The 19,357-nt window shown below is 40.3% G+C and overlaps 1 protein-coding gene across 4 annotated transcripts in view; it reads left to right on the top strand.

Annotated features, from left to right (window-relative positions):
* The window catches only part of SV2B (synaptic vesicle glycoprotein 2B), a 188,345-nt gene that overhangs the window by 58,654 nt on the left and 110,334 nt on the right, over positions 1–19,357 (top strand). Inside the window, exon 1 of one of the 4 annotated variants that reach the window (XM_044230521.1) lies at positions 3,320–3,344. The exons of the other annotated variants lie outside the window; for them this stretch is intronic. The gene's annotated coding sequence lies outside the window, so the exon portion shown is untranslated. Of the gene's footprint in view, positions 1–3,319; positions 3,345–19,357 lie in introns of those variants that run through there. 4 annotated transcript variants of the gene reach the window in all.

Genomic DNA, 19,357 nt, shown 5'->3' with positions numbered 1-19,357 from the left:
TTACAGGAATGCTGAGATCCATGTTTGATTGAATAGTGGGAGGAGGTCTGTGTCACTGGGGTCAAGGAATCGTGGGTGCCATCTTAGAATTCTGCCGACACAATGAAAAAGCTACTCTTAGATCAAAACATGGAGCATGAAGCCATTAAAAATGTTTGTGTTTACGTATGGCTAGACATATAGATGGATATGTTTACATATGTGCAGATTCAGTTTTATATGGAGCTGGAGAGTGGAGAGCCCTTCAAGAACATTCAAGGGCACACTGTTCACAGTGATTATTTCTGAGAGTGAGACTGGATGGCACAGAAGGGACTTTTCCTTTTCCTTTGTGTTTTTACATGTTATAAATTATGAAATTATGGATGTCTGTATAAGGGGTTTTAGTATTTTTTAAAAGAGTGCACAACCCAAGAACTCATTTGAACATGTAAGTTCCCAGACCTCACCTTAGTAGACACGTCTGAGGGAGGAAAATGATCCATCTACAGGTCACACTGTCTCTAACATTTTTCTGCTCATAGCCCACAGTATGGTGCTGCTCCCTCCAAAGGTAAAATTAGACAAATCTGGGGAATGAGAAAGCCTCCTAAGGGAAAGTATTCTGTCCCACAGCTCTGGACAGAATGTGCATTTAGTGAGCACACAATGAACATTGGACTTAAATTATGCAAATGATGGAATGATGAAGCTGGAGGGAGTCATACAAACAAGAAGGTTGTGAAAGAGGCAACCCCCAGAATGGACCCAGTGACAAAGCTTTTCCCTATAGAGGAAGTGTGTAGAAAGATAATGACAGGGGTGCCTGGGTGGCTCAGTGGGTTAAAGCCTCTGCCTTCGGCTCAGGTCATGATCCCAGGGTCCTGGGATCGAGCCCCGCATCGGGCTCTCTGCTCCTCAGGGAGCCTGCTTCCTCCTCTCTCTCTGCCTGCCTCTCTGCCTGCTTGTGATCTTTGTCTGTCAAATAAATAAATAAAATCTTAAAAAAAAAAAGAAAGATAGTGGCAGATCATGTTTCCTGTTAATGATTACTGAGGGATGCTTTAAAGTAGCACCCTTGGTATAGGTTCTGCTTTGAACAAAGATTCTTTGATGAAAAGAATTGTAAGAAATGGACTAGAACACATGGACACCTTGACACATGGTTCTAGATAAGATTTGGATAAGAAGTTAAGTGGCCGTGAAAAAATAAGACACTTAAATTGGTAGAGGTTGGAGCTGACAGTGGAGAACCACACAAGAACATCTGAAGACAGGATGAACATGCAAGAGTGTCTCAAATTTCTAGTCATCCAAGTGTTTCCTTGTCATGTAGCACTGACCACCCCACAAGCAAAACAGTATGGTTATATATTCATTATTGAAGACAGTACATAGTTGAGTCTTTATATATTTATTTATTTTATTTTTATTTTTTTAATTAAAAATTTTAAAAAATTTTTATGGACATATAATGTATTTTTAGCCCCAGGGGTTGGGTCTTTTTTTAAACCCAATTTACAATGTCTTTTCATTGATTGACTTATACTGTGAATGTAATTGTTGATATGGTTGAATTCAGATCTGTTATTTTACTATCATTGTTTTCTGTTTGTTCTCTGGTTTTCTTTGGCCCATCTCTCCTTTCCTGTCTTCTTTTTGGATTTGAATTATTTTAAAATATTTTATTTTATTTATTTATTTTAAAAGATTATTTATTTGTCAGAGAGAGAGCAAGCACAAGCAGGGGAAGTGGCAGGTAGAGGGAGAAGGAGAAGCAGACTCTCTGCTGAGCAGGGAGCCTGACATGGAGCTTGATCCCAGAACCCTGGGATCATGACCTGAGCTGAAGGCAGGCATTTAACCAACCGAGCCACCCAGACACCCCTTAAATATTTTATTTTTATTTATTTGTTGGCTTTAAAAACTATATCTCTTTGAAGAGTCTCTCTCTCTCTTTTCTTAAGATTTTATTTATTTATTTATATGACCGAGAGATCACAAGTAGGCAGAGAGGCAGGCAGAGAGAGAAAAGGAAGCAGGCTTCCTACTGAGCAGAGAGCCTGATGCGATGCTCCATCCCAGGACGCTGGGATCGTGACCTGAGCCGAAGGCAGAGGCTTTAACCCACTGAGCCACCCAGGTGCCCCAAGCGTCTCTTTTTTAAAATACACATAATTACAGCTTAAATATTGTAATGAATTACAATGTATGTAATACTTCAGAGATACTGTGGTTTTCATCCCAGATTGCCACAAAAAAGTGACTATCACAGGTAAAGTAAGTCAAAATATTTTTTGGTTTCCCAAGCACATATAAAAGTTATGTCTACATTACACCATAATCTATTAAGTATGCAATAACATTGTGTCTAATAAAACCAATGCATGTACCTTAATTAAAAAATACTTCATTGCTAAAACATGCTAATCACCATTTGAGCTTTTGGCAAGTAGTGAACAGATCACAGATCACCATAGCAAATATAATAATAATGAAAAGCTTTGAAATATTGTCAGAATTACCAAAACGCGACACAGAGGCACCAAGCCAACAAATGCTGTTGGAAAAATTGTTCTCTTAGACCTACTCAATGCAGGGCTGCCACATACCTTCAATTTATAAAAAAGTGCAGAATCTGTGAAGTGTGATAAAGCACAGAAAAATGAGATATGCCTGTATTTAACTTCTTAAATAATTTTTTACCAATTGAAGAGAAATTTAGAACATTTACTTACAAGCATATGGGTTGTAGTTTTCTTGTTTATTACATCTTCATACGTCGAAAGTCCCATCAGACAATGTTATAGCTTTTGTTTCCCACAGGAGAAAAATAGTCTATTATATTTACCTGGATATTTACCAATTTCCGGTTTCTTTTGAGTATTATTTCCTGTCCACCTGATAAGTTTCCTGTGGAGTTTCTTTCACATAGAATCTGCTAGCAACAATTCTTTTTTCTTTCATCTGAAAATGTCTTTATTGTGCCATCGTCCTTGAAGGATTTTTTCGCCAGATACAGAATTTGAGGTGGACACTCTCTTGGCACTTTAATAATGTTGTTTCATTGTTTTCTGACCATTGTGCTATCTGATGAGAAATCTCTAGTAATTTGAATTGTTTTCTTATTTCAGGTGTTCTGGATTTCAACACTATCGACATTTTGGGCTGAGTCATTTTTATGGTGGGGCTGTCTTGTGACCTGAAGGATTATTAGCATCATCTTCCCTACTAGATGACTGTCTAGTCATCTAAACTTCCAGCCTACTAGATGACTGTCACAAACAAAAATATTTCCAGACATTGCCAAATGTGTCTTGGGAGGCAAAGCCATCTCAGTTGAGAACCACTGTCATGCCTTATATGTAATGTGAAAGAAAATTCCTTTCTTCCTCCCTCTCTCTCTCCCATTCTTCCTTCCTTACCTCCCTCCATCCCTCCTTCCTTCCTTCTTCCCTTCCTCTGTCCATCCACCCATCCATCCATCCATCCATCCGTCCATCCATTCATCCATCTGTATGCCTATCTATCTACTTGTCTGTCTGTCAGTCCATCCATCTATCCATCCATCCATCCACCCACCCATCCATCCATCCATCCATCCATCTGGCTTTGGTTTTTAGTAGTTTGATTATAATGTTCCTGATCATGGTTTTCTTTGAGCTTATCTTAATTGAGTTTCACTGAATGTCTTAAATCTGCAAATTTATGTCTTACATATTTGGGAAATATTCAGCCATTATTTGTTCAAATATTTTTTTCCTGCATTGGTCTCTCTCTCCTCTCTTTATGAGACTTCAGTGACATGGATTTTAGACCTTTGGATATTGTTTCCCAGGTCTCTGAAACCTTGTTAATTTTTTTTTCAATGTTTGTTCTGCTTTTGTTCACATTAGAAAATTTCTGTTGATCAGTCTTCAAGTTCATTGATCTTTCTTGAATCATCATTCTTCTATTAAACTCATCTAGGGAATTTTTAATTTCAGCTATTGTATTTTCCAGTTCTAAAATTTCTACTATTTTGTTGTAGTTTCTACATCTTTGCTGAAAATCTCTCTCTTTCCATTTATTTAAAGAGGGTTTGCTGTCACTTCACAAAACATGGTTACAGTAGCTAATTTAGTCTTTGTCTGCTAATGCCAACATCTGGGTCACCTCCATCCAGGCTGGCGTCTATTGACTTTTCCTTGACAGTGGAGAAGATTTTCCAAGTGTTTTGTGGGGGTAATATTATTTTATCTTTCCCCTCCTCTTCCCTTGTGTTGAGTAATTTTAAATTGTATATTAGTTTCTGGTCATTGATATAATAAATTACCATACATTTAATGGTTTAAAAACCCACAGATTTATTCTCTTACAGTCCTGGAGATCCGAAGTCTAAAATTAAGGATTTGGCAGGGCTGCATTCCTTCTAGAGGCTTCAAAGAAGGTATTTCTTACCTCTCCAATCTTCAAGAGGTCTCTGTAAACCTTGGCTTATGGCTCCTTTGTCTATCTTCAAAATATATCACTTTGACTTCTGGTTTTATCATCGTATCTCCAATTTGTTTGGTCCTAATCTTCCTGTTCCTCTGATATAAGTACCCTTGTGACTACATTGAACCCAACCAGACAGTCCTGGATAATCACCCTCATTTTAAAATCCATAACTTCCTCATGTTTGTGAAATCCCTTTTAACTTATTCATAGGTTCTAGGGATTAGGACATGGAAATCTTTTGGGGAGACATTATTCATCCTATTACAGATGGCATTGTGTGCATAGTAAATATCATGTTTATGAGACCCTGGGTTCTATTAAAATGTGGGATTTTTGTTGTTATTATTATTATTATTATTACTTTTAAAACAGGTAACCAATTTGGTAAGGCTCATATTGCATGTCCTGCATTCTGTAGGCTTTTGTTTCAATGCTAATTTTATTTTTAAAGTGTTTGTATTGCTCTTTGGGCACTGCCCACTCAGGGTTCTGTAGTGCGGGATGGTCCATGCTGTCATAGCTCAGTGCTCAGGTTTTGCCTTCCTGCTTTGGGAAATTCTACACAGACGTGGCTTGAGAGTGAGCCTAGGGATTTCATCCTTAAATTTAGAGGATAGCTTTTGCCAGCCTGTTCCAGCTGGCGACTGCTTCCATACTCTTGATTGTCCGGCTAAGTGTGGGGCTTCAGTCTTTCTGCCTAGTTCCACACTTAATGTGAACTGGTCCACTTAGGGGGAAACAGGGGGACAAAAGAGAGAGAGAAAGAAAACAATGGGGTTTCTCCCACGCTCTTTGCATCAGAGAGGCTCTTTCCTCTAGTCAGAGAATAGGAATTTTTTCCTCGGAGTTTTTGGTGCCTCTGTGGCTGATGCTGTTCTAACTACTGTAGAAATATAAGTTCATGACTGGGGCTTGCTTGGGACAGAGCCAAGAGAAGTAAGCAGAAGGAAAAAGAGGAAAATCTTCTGCCTCATTAGGGCCCCCTTTTCTGGTTTTCTGGCCAAAAAAGGGAAGTTTCTCTCTCTCTGTCTCTCTCTCGTTCTCTCTCTCTCTCTCTTTTCCCCCTGTCTGTGCCTTCCTTGTGTGTAGTTCCGGGGTCCAAGCTGGAGAACTGACTTAAAAAATTAAAACAGGAACTCACTGCTGTATTGGTTGTTCTTTGACTTTTGATTTTCCACCCCAGCTTGCTTGCTATTATTTGCTTTTTACAATTCTCACAGAGTTGTTTTATCTAGCTTGTCCGGAGAGTTTTGTTGCGACCAGTGGGAGAGAGACAAGAGTGTACTCATTCCATCTTCCCCAGAACTGGAAGTCCCAGCTAGATTATTAATAATATAAATGACGACATGCCTGTGGCTTTAGATATAAGAGTAAAATACATCATCAGTCTTGGTCGTGGTGATTCATCTTATCTGCAGTAAGAACTTACACTGAATTCTTTGTCATTTCAGGGGCAGATTATTGATACTTTTGAAACAACCTCGGTAAATATTTGTTGCTCATTTGATGTCTGTAGGAGGCTACTTTTTCTTTCTGCATATAAACTACTCATCATCAACAACCTCCTCCTCCTAAACATTTTCTTCTTCTTTCTTATCGGTTCCTGAGGGCTCACTGTGTTCCAGGGCTCATGTGAAGGGCTTTGCGTGTATCATATATTATACATCTTTGAAGTAGCCTCATCAGTATATGTTTTCCAGATGTCCCAGACTTGGGTTTAGGCAATAATGGCTTCTTTAGGAACCTGGGCTACATCTAGTTTATTCTCCTGCACATACTCAGAACTTAGGCCAATACCTGGCCCACTGTAGATGCTCAGTAAATACCCATCCAGTGAACGGATAAATTCAGGACCACCCTTGACCCAAACACTGCTTTAGAGACTGTTTAAGGAGAATTTAGGAATTTGTACATGCCTCTTTTTCCTTGATGCAGCTGAGGGGAAAGACCCTTTCAAAGAAATATATCTGTTTTGCTCTTCATCTTTTTACTCAATGAATGTGTGCACCAGGAAGCAAGCATTCTGGCTGCTGTGGATACACTAGGGAAGGGCAGGTGGGACCCCAGCCCCATGGAACTTACATTTCAGTATGTGAGATGGACAAGAAATAGATAACTGATACACAAATGAGATAATTTCAGGTGGTGGTAAGTGACATGAAGAAATACGATAGGGTAATGGATAGACCCTGGGGATGTGGGGCAACTTTAGTTAGCACCCTCGGGGTGGGGGTGGGGGTATTCTCTGAGAGATCACGTGAGAGCTGAATTGTGAGAAAGGAAAGGTCAGACATTCATTCATCTGCAAGTCACCCACCAGCCTGGAGTTTTGCTTAAAATGCCATTGTTTTCACTGGGAAAATTAGTAGTATACTTAAGACTGAAGGAGAAATAGTTAAATTCAGTGGAAGAGAATCAGTTATTGTCATATTGTTGAAGGTGTCTTGGAGACCATCTTGGATGACTTCTTTTAGTTCAGTGTTTTGTTTTTTTTTTCCCCAGATCATCGAAGATTAATTAAAAAAATCACTGATTTAGTTTTTCTCCCTAAGTCTATATTTCTAGTTTCACTACCAAAACCCAAAACGAATAACAACAATGACAAAAAAACCCCAAACCTTAATTAGTTAAGTAGATTTCTCATGGAATTGCAGTTCTAATCAAAGTTTATATATTTATTCTATGTCACTTCTACACCCAACCTGGGACACAAACTCATGCCCCTGAGATCAAGAGTCTCATGCAGTTCCAGTCAAAAGATGAAAACTTGACATATTATTTGTTTTTTTACATTACTTGTGTTGCCTTATTATAGGTAAACGTGTTGGTTTGTTATAGCTTTATTTGTTTGTTTATCTATCTATCTATTTATTTATTTTTAATGAAAAAAACATTTTTTTGAACTCATGACCCTGAGATCAAGACCTGAGCTGAGGACCCTTAGCTGAGTGAGCCACCCAGGCACCCAGTATGTTAGAAATTTTTAAAATTAAAAAGAACCTTATAGTAACTTGATTAAAAATACATTAAAAAGAAATCTAGCTGTCCTTGCCCACAGGGTCAAAGATTTTCCTCTTATGTTTGCTATTATTGTATTTTCTGAAACCAGAATAGTGCTTGGTATGGAGTTAGTACTTGATACTTGTCAAGGGAATACATGGTTTCCTGTCTAACAGAATAAGAAAGCTTTTTTTTTTTTAGATTTCTAAGCATAGTTTTTGAATACATTAAAAATGTACAGGATTATGGAGGAATTCCATAATTTTCAGAGAATGCTGAAATATTTCAATATTTCAAAATAATAATAAAGCTTTCATTAAAACCAACAAAAGGGGGTGCCTGGGTGGCTCAGTCCATTAAGCCAACAAAAGTATATTAGCACTCAGGTTTTTGAGTAGCTATTCGACAGTGAAGTTTGAATACTATACACCTTGTAATTAAGAGGTTTGTGAGCTTCCAAATAAATACTGTCCCATCCCCTGTTCATTGTGGACTCATTCTGTGCCAGGCACGTTTATACATTTAAATCCTCACAATGCTGCCATTTTGCAGATGAGAGAACTGTGGCTGACAGAGGTCAAGTTCAAGGTCATGCAACTGGTTGATGGCAGAACCAGAATCTGGGTCTTAGTAAGTCTGGATCTGAAACATGTGCTCTGAACTGTCGTTCTGTGCAAAGACAAGAAAACATGGGGAGCACGAGCTTGAGGTCTCAAGGTCTCTGGAACTGGGCTGCCTGGGGTTTGAATCAGGGCTCTGCTGTGTGACCTTGGAGAAGGGGCTAGACCTCTCTGTGCCTCAGTTTCTTCCTTTCTAAAATGGAGACAAGACTTGTACTCACATAATAGGTTTGTTAAAATAATTAAATAAGTTTTTATGTAAAACAAACAATGAGTTCATAAAAGTCACTTCCTATTATTATTCTGAGCCCAGAGAGTTTGGGCATTTGGTCTTTTGAGCTGGTGCAGAGTGCCAGGCTTGTGGGCTATATGGTCTTGATCGTCTGGACTAGGCTGCCTTTCTGCCGCTGCTCCTGCAGTCTGGCAACAGCCTAGCCCTTTGCAATCCTGCAGTTGGTGTCAGACACTTTATACTTGCCTGGTCTGCTGGTTTGGGTCGTGTGTCAAGTTGGCAGCTCATTTTCCCAGAGCAGTTGGTTGGAATGGGACTCAGAGGCTGTGCCTAGAGTCATAAAACACACACACCCAGCTAAAATGGTCATCATCTTTCCTCGTGATGCGTATGGATTGCTGCGGCTTTATTGATCAGGCAGCAATCTCTTGTTCTCACGAAAAGCCCTGTGCTTACCCCGCAGAGACGAGTTCCGCTGTTTTGTGCTTTCTTCTCTTCTGGCATTTTGACAAAGTCTGTGAATTAACAATGTTCCAGGGAGTGTTTTGAAGTGGTTGGCTGCTTATGAATCTATTTCACTCTGTGGATCAAAAGCCGAGACGACTGGAGATGATTATTGCCTCCTCGATCCCCTCCCTCCCCATGCCAGCTGCAGAATCATCTTTCTGGAACACCAACCAATCTGATTGTGTCACTCTTTTGTTTAAAAATCTTCGGTGGTGAGGGAGACTTTGGGGATGATAGAAATATTGGTAGTCGTGATTGTGGTGGTGATTACATATCAAAATTCAACAAACTAAATTAACACCACATGGTTAAAATTTGTGCAGTGTGCCATATGTAAATTATACCTCAATGGAATAAAAAGTAACTGGGGGTAGAGAAAAGCTCAAACTCCTTTGGTGCTCATTCGGGTCACTCTTCTTCCTGGCTACGGTGCCTTTCCAGACTCTTCTTGCCACTCTGCTTGTGTGTCCCAACACAACAGCCACGTACCTTTCCTTGCCTGTCATACCCATACACAAGCCCAAACATTGCATGTGCTATTTCTTCTTCTAGGAAATCTCTTCTCTCTCTTCCCCTCTCTTCCTTTCAAGATCTCCGATGTGCCAGGCTCTCTGGATCCCACTGAACAAGTCTATTACTTCCCCTATAGGGCATTTCTGTCCCCACTAAGTCTTCTTTTTCTTTTTCTGGCACGTGGGATCTTTAAAACAGAGGGAAAGATGAGAGGCAGCAACAGATAGGAGGGCCTGGGTATAGGCAGGCTCATGTAAATAAGATCCTCAAAGTTTCTCTATTGTGGCTTTTTCCAAGAAGTCTCCTGGCCTCCCTCCAATAAACAGAAGGAGGAGAGAAGAGTGATGAAGAGTTTGGAATCCAAAGACAATCTGTGGAGTTTCTCAGCTCCTCTCTTTACCAACTATGTGACTTTGTGCAAGCTACTTAACCTCTCTCTACCTTGGTTTTATATCTATAAGATACTGAGGACAATAATAGTTTTTTATCCTAGAGGATTAAGTGGATTAATACATGTCCATTTCTTTTTTTTTTTAAAGATTTTTATTTATTTATTTGATAGAGAGAGATCACAAGTAGGCAGAGAGGCAGGCAGAGAGAGAGGGGGAAGCAGGCTCCCTGCTGAGCAGAGAGCCCGATGTGGGGGCTCGATCCCAGGACCCTGGGATCATGACCCGAGCCGAAGGCAGAGGATTAAACCACCGAGCCACCCAGGCGCCCCAATACATGTCCGTTTCTAACCACAATATCTGATTTGTAATACAGGCTGCATAAGTATTGATACTATTCTTGCCCACCAAATATACCAAGATGAGTAAGAGCCCACCTTGAAGGCATAATTTTTTCCTGGGGACGTTCAGACAACCAAATGAACAAGTCAATGCCAAGGTGACACCACATCAAAATAGCTGCTATGAAAGGAACAAAGAGGGTAAGGTGCTAGGGAGTAATTATTTTTGGAGGCAAGAACTTTTTGGCTGGCGTGTTGGGACCTCTCTGAAGGGAGGATACTCAGCCTTAGTGGTGAGAAGGAGCCCAGCATGCAAAGAACACAGGAGGGAGTGGTATTCCAGGAAGACAGAATGGCAGGTGAAAAAGCCCCATGGTACATGAGCTTGGTGTGTTTGAAGCACAGAAAGGAGCTGCTGTGGCTGGAGCACAGGGAAGCTGGGAGATGGGGTCAAGGGCTGGGAGATGGGGTCAAGGACTGGCAGAGGCTTCATTATGCAGGCATGTGCCAGCTGTGGCAAGAAGTCTGAATTTGATTTTAACTATGTTGGAAGCTACTGGAGAGTCTTCAGCAGGTCTGATCCTACCAGAACATTGGATACCTTCTGTTTCCAGTGGAAATCACACCAGGAACATTTGTCATCCAGGTTGTTCCCTGCAAAAGTTCTCCCATGGTGGTATTATGATGCTGTTTCCCCCAGTAGACTGGCCACCCCAGCCTGCCTTGTTCTCAACACTCTCTCAGCACCCCCCACCGCCCCCAACCCATCTAAACTGACCCAGACTGTGTCCACACCCTCATGACCTTCCCAAGGGAATGTCCAGCTCAAGCCTGTGGGAAATGTCCCCAATCTCTTCCAAATGACTGAAAGTTCTTTATTTTATTTTATACCTTATTTTTATTTTATTTTATTTTCAGTGTTCCAGAATTCATTGTTTATGCACCACACCCAGTGCTCCATGCAATCCGTGCCCTCCATAATACCCACCACCAGGCTCACCCAACCTCCTACCCCCTCCCCTCCAAAACCTTCAGTTTATTTCTCAGAGTCCACAGTCTCTCATGGTTCGGCTCCCCCTCTGATTTCTTCCAACTCACTTCTCCTGACTGGAAGTTCTTTAACAGGAAGCCCCACAGAGGAAGTGCAGGTATACACAGGGGAGTATTTCCAGTAACAATGGAATTAGTCATCATGCAAGCCAGCTGGGGGAAATGTTGAGCAAAAGGGCTGTTCTTTGTGGTTCTCTCAGATCTGGCCATGCCTCGGATGTGAGAGCCTCTTCCTCTGGACACGTTCTCAGTATTTTGATGTGGGTTTGCCTTGATCTTACCTGTCTGAGGATTTCCATCTCACCCTTGGGCTCTTGGTTTCATTGTATATTGAGAATTACTGCAAAAAGCTCCTCAAACCAAGCTAGCTACTTCCTATGTGAGAAACTACACCCAACTGTCACCTCCCCTGATCCTTTAGCCATTCAGTATTCTGACGGCATGGGTCTTCTGATCACTCGTCTGATGGTGCTGGCACTAAACAGATTTTAGAAGAGCCAGTGGATCGATGCAGAGACACAGCCTTCAGCAACTCCAATTCTGATTTGAGCAAATTGCAAATGAAGTGCCCTAGAGCCTGAACGGTGGAAGGGTCTGTGGTTAAGAAAGTTTGGCTTGAGAGACAGAGAAACCTGGCTTTGAATCTCAGCTTCACTATTTTTGTGGCTTTAGGCAAGTTACTTACATTTTTTTGTGCTTCAGTGAGGTTGATAATTAAGCTTTGTAATTCCCAACATAATAGCTCTGCATGTGATAATTACATAAACTGATAGTGCATAGTAGGTACGCTATACTTGCGCTCTGTTCCTGGCTGGAAATTGCATGTGGAAGTTTGTATTATCATTTAGTTGAGTGGGCTTTGACTTAAAGCCAAAGGTCACATTCTCCCAATAGTTTAAGCCTCCTGCACCGTCCCATCCTACCTTTCTTTCCCTTCCTATTCAATAATATTCTCTCTTAAAAGATTTTATTTTTAGGTAATCTCCACACCCAACATGGGGCTTGAATCTACAGGCCTGAGAACAAGAGTCATTTACTCCAGTCAGTGAACCAGCCAGTCGTTCCAACAATAGTTTTCATTAATGGGATCCAGCATTAGCTCTGGTGGTTTCTACTGCAGGGAATAGCCCATGGCAGGAGTTTTAATTTGGGAGCAAATGGAATTTTACTGTAGTGATAATGGAGGAAAAGCTTTTTCTAAAACAGCTCTCCAACTTTGTGACATTTCTACGTAGCTCATTAAATGGTGGTTCTGGCCTCTCCTGGATGGGCCAGTCTTTCAGCATTGAAATTTCTGATCCTCCTGGCACCCCGAGCATAGGATTCAGCTTGAGTTGTAGACAGTGAGTGGAGTGAAGGTAAGGTTCCCTCCAGCTGTCTTGATCTGGAGCAGAGGGAGACACTGCCCATCCTGTAGTTCATAGAAGAGATGAAAGAAAAGGTGGATAGCCATGAAGATCTTTGTGTTCGTTGCATCAGAGCAGGTGAGCATGGTGATGGGGCAATGTCTCTAAGAGCATGGATGTGGGAAGTCTTCTCTATCAGCCCCTTAGGGGAACACATTTCAGACACATAAATATGTAGTGAGCTGTCCTGGCATGAATGAAGCAAGTCCACTGAAGAGTAACTTTCCATATTTCCATATCGGCCATATTGAATGTAACATGATCTCTTCCCCCGTCTCTCCCACTGGTGAACGAAAAATAAAAATTCTAGATCGCTGACATGTCCCAATCTGATCTACTGGGTGTTTTAAGAAAAGGAATGAGAACAATCTTTTCCTTATTTCCGAGTGAGAGCTGACATTTGATGAGCATGATCTGGTTTGCTTCTCATTTTATCCCTGTGATGTAGTTGCTACTTACCTCCACTTGATAGATAAGGAATCGCCGGTGTAGAAAGGTTAAACCGTGTGCCCAGGGTCATGTGGCTAAGAAACAGAGGTCAGGATTCAAAATCTTGTGTTTCTGACTCCCGACACCACCAATTTCCCCTTTCCTATTACCAGTGGGCACTCTGGCAAGTTGTTTTCATGCTCAAGGATTTGGGGGGAGCGGCTCTATTTCATGGGACTTTGGGACAGGTCTGCACTAGGTACCTTGCCACAGAGATAAGTGAAATTTATTCTTCAGGTCCCTCTCATGCTTTATGAGTTCGCAATGTCATGAACGTTAAGTGTTCCAAATGCTTCGTAAACAATGAAGGTGGGTACAGTTTCTTCTTAACAATACCAGAAATGAAGTTTTCTTTCTTTCTTTTTTTTTGGACTCAGACACAATTATTTGGGGTGTTAAGCTACTTGTGAAAATAAGACATGTAGGAAATGATGAGCAGATGAAAATGTCAGCATTTTCAAAGGCCAGGAGGAAAATTCAATTTGCATTCATTCTGTTCTTGGCAAATAGTTTCCTCCCCCTCTGTTTTCTTACTAATCACAAGTGCATGTGGATCTGGCTTATTTACTTCTTTGATCTGTTTGCTCATTGACATTCACGCAGCTTTGGGACTGGGGTTTTCATTTCCTTTGTCATCTTGATGAATACCTGGGCAGTCACACAGCAAAATGACTGTGCAGGCCAAGAAAACAGATTCAACGGTAGAATGTAGTGTATGGGGAGGGACTGATGACTCTATGAGCCAGGAAGTCACCTGGGATGGAATCTACCACCACAGGTGTGAAAAGTTCTCAGGAGATGGGCCTCTCAGAGTTTTGACTTGGTTCAAGTCGTAAATCTTAAGCTCGATACAAGTGTCCCAAGTGAGGTGGAAAACCCAAGTAGCTGTCTATATAGTTCCTAGCTAACCAATTTTCATGAAGGGTCAACATGATTATAGCAAACACGTTTTCTGGTCCATTGCATGGATTCTCTGCTTGAAGTTTCAGTAGTTCACAGCAGAAAATCCTACTGTGGGATCTGGGTCATTCAAGTGAAGGCCGACTTTCTCTATATCTATGTGGGTAATTTAATCCTCATTTGTATGTAGTCAGGATCACATAGTGACTGTGGCTATCTTTTTTTTTTTTTTTTAAGATTTTATTTACTTATTTGTCAGAGAGAGAGAACACAAGCCAGGGGACGTGGTAGGCTGAGGGAGAAGCAGGCTCCCCAATGAGCAGGGAGCCTGTTGTGGGACTCGATCCCAGGACCCTGGGATTACGACTTGAGCCAAAGGCAGATACTTCACCCACTGAACCACCCAGGCATCCCATGACCTTGGCTATTTTTTTAGGTGATTTTCGTCCTCAGGCCACCTTCCTTCTTGATCCTTAACTCGACTGTAAATGGTGCCTTCTCCTTTGTTTTTATAGAATTATATATTTGTAATGTCTGTCTCTTCCCTAGAACATGTACTGCATGAAGTCAGATTCCTTGTTGTAGGAGGGGTCTGGCACATAGTAGGTGCTCAATAGAGCTGTCGAATGGGTCAGGATGAGCAGGTAAAGCAAACTTTAGAGTCCCTGGGATGTATCGATAAGTGACAATGCCCTGTAACAATTTCCAAACTTGAAAGTTTTATGTACTTTTGAAGCTAGTTTGGGATTAACTAATATCCTGTGGAATTATGGAATTTTCCCATTCACAAGTGGTATTTTTAAAGCTGGATAAGAAAATTAAGAGGGAGTCCTTAAAAGGTAAGACCCACGGAGGTGACCCTCACCGCTGCCATGAGAACAGGCACTTGGAATTGTTCCACTCAACTGTGACTCAGTGTTGACTCATCTGAGATGCCCTTGGGGTCAGCAGCATGCATTTGAGATATGGCCCACAGGGCCCCTGACTTGGGATCACCAAAGCTGGCTGGCTTCCCAGGGAATCAAGTTCATGAACATAGCCTGAGGACTGTCATCAATACTATCATCATCTTTGGGACTATATTCAGGTTCATAATATTTCAGACTCCTGAAATAGGAGCTTCTAGATTTTGCGCTTTTTGAGATAGCTTTTATTGCCTTATCAATATGTAGGCATGCATCCAACAAATATTAATTGAGCCCAAATTATGTGTCAGCTAGAATGCAAGGCGCTAGATCGCATGCAGGTCTTCAAGCAAAGCAGTACTCAATCACAGTGACAGTTGGACGGCTGGTCACACACTCATCTCGAGAGCTTTCTAAAAAGGAGAGCACTCCCTGCTTGAATGGATTCTTGCTTTAAATTAATCATAGGAAAAAACATTCCTCTCCTGTTTCAGACAAGCCATGTTTCTCCTACTTAAATTTATTTTGATGTGTTACTATGTTTTTTTTTTATTTGAGTGCATTTTTTTTTCCCCAATTTATTTATTTTCAGAAAAACAGTATTCATTATTTTTTCACCACACCCAGTGCTCCATGCAAGCTGTGCCCTCTGAGTGCATTTTTTTTTAATTGGAAGACCAGCAATAATGTGGGTCTAGACAGTCTTATTTGAGATATGTATTTCAAAATGAAAGAAGAAAGTACAAAGTCCCAAAGGTCTATTCTCATGCCTAGTCTTTTAGACTCACACTCTTTAAAAAATGCCTGTAATGTAAATATACATATACCCATCTTCTGCATGTCTGTCATCTATCTGTCTCTAGATATCAACCACAGAGACATACAATCCAATTTGAACTAAAATCTTTCTTATTCCAAGAGACCACATGCCAAGAAGTTTCTTCCTTTTTTTTTTTTAAAGATTTTATTTAGTAATTTGAAAGAGAAAGAGCAAGCTGTGGGGGAGGGGCAGAGGGAGAAGAGAATCTTAAGCAGAGTCCCCACTGAGCCCGATGGGGAGTTTGGAGCCTTAGCGGGGCTGGATCTCCTGACCCTGAGATCATGACCTGAGCTGAAACTGAGAGTCAGATGCTTAACTGACTGAGCCACCCAGGCACCCCATTTCTTACATTATTTTACAGATAACCCAATTCAGTTTCAAGCATGACTCTCACCTGGAAGAAGTGACATGTGACAGCCTCTTTACTCAGAGAAGTGCCAGCCCCATTTTGACTGCCAAACTGATTATATCAGTTGTTTATCTAATTTGTTAATTGTGTGAATCATTATTTGAAGACAATGAACTGAAATAATATTTTGTAAAGAAGCTTTAGGGCAGCGAGAAGTAGTGAGGTTTTTTGCATGCATAAAAAAGGAAAGGGAGAAAATAACTACTTAGCTAAAGAAAGTCCCTGATGCTATGGCATTGTTACTCCATGGGTCTGGGACTCTCAGGTTTAACTAGGGTATTGGATGGGTGTGAGAATATGAAGATGTCTAATAGGATTTTACTACTGAAGGAAGGGAGGCTGCATGGACTTCTCCTTTCTTCATATCATAGGGTTGAGCTCTCTCATTTTTTTTTTAACTTTCAAGCCACTTATCACATTATGTATATAAAAGTACAATTAAATAATTAAGAGCATGGACTCTGTGTCAAATTTCCTGGTTCATAACTGGGCACCACCATGGATTTGCTATGTCCTTGGCTAAGTCATTAAATTTCTCTGAGCTTTAGTTTTTTCCTCTGAAAAAGGGGGATGATAGTGGCTCCAACCAGGAAAGGTTAGAGAATGCTTGTAAAATGCATTCTATAAGTTTTTAGTAAGTGCTATCTAAGTTTTTATAACTTATATAAGTTTTTACTAAGTGCTACCTATTAATATCTTAATTGGGCATCATGAGCTGATGGTAGATATTGTAGGATTTGATGCTGAGGGGCCCGTTATTTCTTGAGGGAACATTTTGGCCTCAGTAATGCTGTCTAAAATGTCCCTTGAAATCTTTCTAAGTTCCCACTATTAAGACCTATACTGCCTTCTGGCTCATCACCCCCAAACTTTTTATTCCCCCCATTTTCTTTTCTTTAGCTTGTTTTTTTCCATTGCTAGTCAGCTGCTTCTTTGTGAGCTTAAAAGTGCTTACTCATCACTTATCTGCTACTTCAAAGCCATATGTTTCATTTTATCATTGGCATCCAACTCATCTATCTGACCTTCACCACTTTATTCAGAATTCAAGCAGTCAGAAGCAATTGCCCTTCATCTCCTCAAATGTTTGCTTGGAAACTCTAAGTCAAAATGTCACCGCCGCGTCTTAAGATTTCTCAGACTCTTTTGCATACATGTAGTTAAAATATGCATATATATTTGGTGTACTAATGTTAGTAGAATAAAATTATTATGCATTTACTCTAATTAAGATAAATATTTATAAAAATTATTTCGTTTTTAAAAAGGTGTGATATTAGAAATGATTCCATCCTGTCAAGTGGCGATTTCCTTCCTTCCATTTAAATAGTCAGGGGCCCTGCTTGACCTGTAAGATATGCAGCTGCCTCTCACACACTGATCAATGTCTGGGTCTTATGAGTCCAGAGCTCACAGCTCTATCTGAAGGTATTTTGTTTTTCCCCAGCAAAGTATGAGAATGAATGAAAAGGAATGGAGATGATTCTGCCTTTTATACCCAAGGTCGGTGTCCTTTGAGGCTTCCTGGGAAAAACAGGATGTTTACAAAGGTCAAATTGCTGACCTAGAAAAGTAGTATAATTGTGATTAGGGTGATGATCACCCCTAGCATTTGTTCAACTTTGGCCTTGTACTCAGTAAATCATCGAACTCCTTAAATACCCTGTAGGATAGATCTCATTATCTCCTTTCCCCAGCTGAAGGGAGCTAAAACTCAGGGGAGTAAAGTAACTTGCCCAAGGTCACGTTGTTGTGGCCTGACTCTAGAATCCACACCCATCATCCCTTTATGGGGCTGACCAGTGTTTTGTCATCAGTGTGCCCTGATAACCCAGTGGGGTCTGGCCAGATAGGCTCCTGCCTACCTGAGGCTCTCTCTGGACATCAGATCCTTTTCTCTCTTATCTTAATCGTTTATAAATAAGGGATTATTACATTATGATATTTTTCTTCTTTGAACAAATGTGGGTGTTGGTCCTAAATTTCCTACTTCCTTTCTCCTAACACAATATGGCCTGGGCAATCTGGATATTTATCAATGAAATGTGAAATGAAAAGCTGGGACTGGTTTCCTTTACTTCCAGAGCTGGTATCTACAAATCTTTAGGAGACCATTTGACAACACGCTGTCATAAACATGTTTCCCTTTATGTACATAGAACTAATGAGACAATTTAAATTTCTTTATGCTTTGCTGGAAGTGAGATGAAGCACCGAGCAAAAATGATCTGTAAAACACATTAAAGCAGAGCACCGTCATGATAAATATAAAAATCGTTATGCATGGAGTTGGCCAAAGGATTCAAAGCTCAGCTCCACTGCTTGCTCTGTGTCCTTTGGCAAGCCACCTGACCTCTCTGAGGCTTGGTTTTCTGATTTTTCGGAGAATGTAAGCTCATCTACCAGCAGAGTTATTGAACAAGCTATAGAAATGTGAAAAGATTTATGTGCTTAATGAACTATAAAAAATAAGACTCATCTTTCTTAGGCACTTAACTTGGAAGCATGCACAAAAGAAATTTATCTGGAGAACTTGTTTACCTTTTGAAAGCACACATTGTTTTTGCACGAGAAAGAGACGATTGTTTGAGCAAGCTGTATTCTTATAATGAGTGCAGGAGAAGTCCTGAGTCACACACTAAGCATACTTTTAATAAAAACTGACAGGCATTAACATTTCACAGGCATCCATCTCTGGATGCGTGAATATTGCATAAAAAAAATCTACTGGCGCTACATTTTGTGGCATATTGTTGCAGGTGAATAATTTATCTAGTGCGACTGCTTGAGGAAATATTTCTCCCTATCTGTAAGTGCATTCTTCTTTCTAACTTCTCAATAGATATATTGCATAGGCAAAAAATGAATTCTATAATGCTTAAGTGTTTCTCAGTAAGAGATGAATTTCAGAATCTCACATTTAATCAATAATTTTCTACCTGACAGCTGAGTGGGAGAACATTCCAACCAGTCTGCTCACTAGAGACAGAAAAACAGTAGGTAAAGGTCACTGTCCAATGTGCTGAAAACTACTACTGCTTTTGAATTAAGTGGCCCTGCTTTGTTTTCTAACATAAAATCCAAATTTAAAAATATTTTGCAGTAATTAAAGTAATTTTTGTGGTTTGTAGGATAACATCTGTCGAATACTGGTTTGGTACCTAGAAGAATAGTGATGATCCTGAAATTATTTGATTCTATGTTCTTTATTACGACAATAAATAAGAATTTCTCATGCTGCAAAGATAAGTGGATTTGTGTAATTTTATTGAGTGTAAATCATAACTAATTTAATAATTTTCTATATTCATTTATTAG

Source organism: Neovison vison, chromosome 13 (assembly GCF_020171115.1).
Source record: "Neovison vison isolate M4711 chromosome 13, ASM_NN_V1, whole genome shotgun sequence".
NCBI lineage: Eukaryota > Metazoa > Chordata > Mammalia > Carnivora > Mustelidae > Neogale > Neogale vison.
The sequence above is the reverse complement of the archived record's forward strand: the minus strand, read 5'-3'. Positions and strand labels throughout refer to the sequence as shown.